The sequence below is a fragment of the Apium graveolens genome, chromosome 4 (genome assembly GCF_009905375.1).
Source record: "Apium graveolens cultivar Ventura chromosome 4, ASM990537v1, whole genome shotgun sequence".
NCBI classification, from domain to species: domain Eukaryota; kingdom Viridiplantae; phylum Streptophyta; class Magnoliopsida; order Apiales; family Apiaceae; genus Apium; species Apium graveolens.
The window spans coordinates 147,574,967-147,578,571 of NC_133650.1; the positions used below are offsets into that span (position 1 = coordinate 147,574,967).

At 43.8% G+C, this 3,605-nt stretch overlaps 1 non-coding gene across 1 annotated transcript; it reads right to left on the reverse strand.

The window, feature by feature from the left end:
• Nucleotides 1-505: 505 nt before the first annotated feature.
• LOC141722326 (small nucleolar RNA R71) lies at nucleotides 506-612 on the reverse strand. Its single transcript, XR_012575346.1, has one exon. It is a non-coding gene; the product is annotated as a small nucleolar RNA R71 (small nucleolar RNA).
• Between the last annotated feature and the right edge of the window lie 2,993 nt (nucleotides 613-3,605).

Genomic DNA, 3,605 nt, shown 5'->3' on the forward strand with positions numbered 1-3,605 from the left:
CTCGCAAGAGGACCTTAGATACAGCTGAGGAGAAAGACGAAGTTCTTGATACACCGGAGAAGTTAGATTTTGAGGATTCGGATTCAGGAACTGAGCAGAAAGAACCAGTAAACATGGGAGATCGTATTGTTCAAGCTGATCCAGCTCTTATGGATTTTTCTCGGCCTAAAATTGATGACATTCAGTCAAGCATCCTTCATCCGGCTATTCAAGCTAACACCTTTGAAATCAAGCCGGGCACTATTCAGATGGTGCAGAATTCTGTTTCTTTTGGAGGAGCGGCAACTGAAGACCCCAACATGCACATAAGGAATTTTGTCGAGATCTGCAGCACTTTAAGTATAATGGCGTGACTGATGAGGCTATCAAGTTGAGGCTTTTCCCATTCTCACTGAGGGATAAGGCTAAAGACTGGTTACATTCTGAACCAGCTGGGTCAATCACTACGTGGCAAGATCTTGCGCAAAAGTTTCTGGTGAAGTTTTATGCAATGGCAAAGACTGCTGCTATGAGGAGTGCTCTTACTCAGTTTGCGCAGCAACCTACAGAATCTATGTGCGAGGCTTGGGAACGCTACAAGGAAATGTTGAGAAAATGTCCACATCATGGAATGCCGGATTGGATGGTAATCACTGGTTTTTATAATGGTTTGGGGGCCCAATCTCGGCCCATGCCGATGCAGCAGCTGGAGGCGCCTTATGGGCTAAAAGCTATACTGAGGCGTATAATCTTATCGAGACGATGGCTGAAAATGAGCATCAAAAACCCAACTCAGAGGATGACGTCAGGCAAGGTAGCAGGTCTCTGGAAGTTGATACAGCCACCGCTATTGCAGCCCAGCTCCAAGCGCTATCAATGAAGGTTGATTCTTGGCTACGTATGAGTTAATCAAATAGCTATGGTTTGTAAGCTTTGTGCAGGTTCTCATGCTACGGATCAGTGTTCTCTTGTCAACGAATCTGTTCAGTATGTGAATAATTATCAGCGACACAGCAGCCTGTGCCAGTGACCTATCATCCTAACAACAGAAATCATCCAAATTTTTTAGTTGGGGGATAATCAGAATGCTATTCAGCCACCATATCAGCCAGGAGTGAGTAAACAGTTTAACCCACCTGGATTCCAGGAACCACAGCAGTATGCTACAAGGCAATCATATCCTAACAGAGAAGTGCAACTGCACTACTAGTGCTGATTTTGAGGAACTTAAGCTGTTGTGCAAGACTCAGGCAGTTTCTATCAAGACCTTGGAAAATCAAATCGGTCAATTAGCCAATGCAGTGCTCAATCGTCAACCTGGCACTCTTCCCAGTGACACGGAAGTACCAGCCAGGAAGGAAGCTAAAGAGCAAGTCAAGGCTATTACCTTAAGGTCTGGAAAAGTAGCTGATGCTGAAAAGGCAAAAGAAGTCGAAGCTGAAGTTAGAGATGAAGAATCTAAGCAAAAGGAGAAAGCGGCGGAACCAAGGAAGACTACTGTTGAACACACTCTGCCTGAGGCTAACACAGGGGAGAAAACGCTCTATCCTCCACCACCTTTTCCTAAGAGATTGCAGTAACAAAAGCTGGATAGACAGTTCGGGAAGTTTCTGGAGGTGTTCAAGAAACTTCACATCAATACCTTTCGCTGAGGCTCTGGAACAAATGCCTAGTTATGCGAAGTTTATGAAGACTATTCTTTCAAGGAAGGTGAAACTGGATGACCTTGAAACCGTTGCTCTCACGGAAGAATGCAACACAGTTCTGTAACAAAAGTTACCACCAAAACTGAAAGATCCAGGAAGCTTCACCATTCCTTGCACCATTGGCAATCTAACTTTTGACAAGTGCCTTTGCGATTTGGGAGCAAGCATTAATCTGATGCCGTTGTCGATCTTTAAAAAGCTGGATCTGCCTGATCCAAAACCCACATACATGTCGCTACAATTGGCTGACCGTTCCATTACTTACCCAAGGGGCATAGTTGAGGATGTGCTCGTCAAGGTGGATAAGCTCTTCTTTCCTGCAGATTTGTTATTCTGGATTTTGAGGAAGATAAGAAGATTCCCATAATCTTGGGGAGGCCTTTCTTGGCTACTGGCCGTACCTTGATAGATGTGCAAAAAGGGGAACTTACTATGCGGGTCCAAGATCAGGATGTGACCTTCAACGTATTCAAGGCAATGAAATTCCCTACAGAAGATGAGGAGTGCTTAAAAGTGGATGTGATTGATTCTGCGGTTACTTCGGAACTCGATCACATGCTAATGTCTGATGCATTGGAAAAGGCCCTAGTGGGGGAATTTGACAGTGATGATGAAGATAGCAACGAGCAATTACAATATCCGAACGCTTCTCCCTGGAAGCGAAAGCTGGATATACCATTTGAATCTCTTGGTACTTCTGACCTCAAGAACGCTGAAGGGAAGCTCAAACCATCAATAGAGGAAGCACCTACCTTAGAGCTCAAACCATTACCTGAACACTTGAGGTATGCTTTTTTAGGTGATTCATCTACGTTACCTGTTATTATTTCAGCTGATCTTTCAGGTAGTGAGGAAGACAAGCTCTTAAGGATTTTGAGAGAATTCAAATCGGCTATAGGATGGACCATAGCAGACATCAAGGGGATAAGTCCTTCATATTGTATGCATAAAATTCTGCTAGAGGAAGGAAGTAAGCCAACTGTGGAACAGCAGCGAAGACTGAACCCGATCATGAAGGAGGTGGTGAAGAAAGAAATTCTGAAATGGCTAGATGCATGCATCATTTATCTATTTTTGACAGCTCGTGGGTGAGCCCCGTGCATTGTGTACCTAAGAAAGGAGGTATCACTGTGGTCGCAAATGAAAAGAATGAGCTCATCCCTACTCGAACAGTTACAGGATGGAGAGTATGCATGGATTATAGAAAATTGAACAAAGCCACAAGGAAGGATCACTTCCCTCTTCCATTTATTGATCAAATGCTTGACAGATTGGCGGGACATGAGTATTTTTGTCTTCTGGATGGTTATTCCGGGTATAATCAGATTTGTATTGCACCAGAGGATCAGGAAAAGACTACCTTCACGTGTCCATTTGGCACATTTGCTTTTCGGAGAGTTTCGTTTGGGTTATGTGGCGCCCCGACCACCTTTCAGAGATGTATGATGGCTATATTCTCTAACATGATTGGAAATAACGTCGAAGTGTTCATGGATGACTTCTCCGTCTTTGGACACTATATGATGAATGTTTGAATAATCTGCGCGCCGTACTCAAAAGATGGGTGGAAACTAATTTGGTGCTTAATTGGGAGAAATGTCATTTTATGGTGCGTGAAGGAATTATCCTTGGGCATAAGGTCTCTAGCAAAGGTCTGGAGGTGGACAAGGCCAAGGTGGGAGTCATTGAAAATCTTCCCCCACCTAATTCGGTGAAAGGAATCCGTATTTTTTTCGGTCATGCGGGTTTTTATCGGCGATTCATCAAAGACTTTTCAAAGATATCTAAGCCGTTGTGCAATCTACTTGAGAAAGATGTGCCTTTTAAATTTGATGATGAATGTTTGGCAGCATTCGAGACTCTCAAGGAGAGTTTGATCATCACGGCAACAGTTATTACAGCACCAGATTGGACAGAACC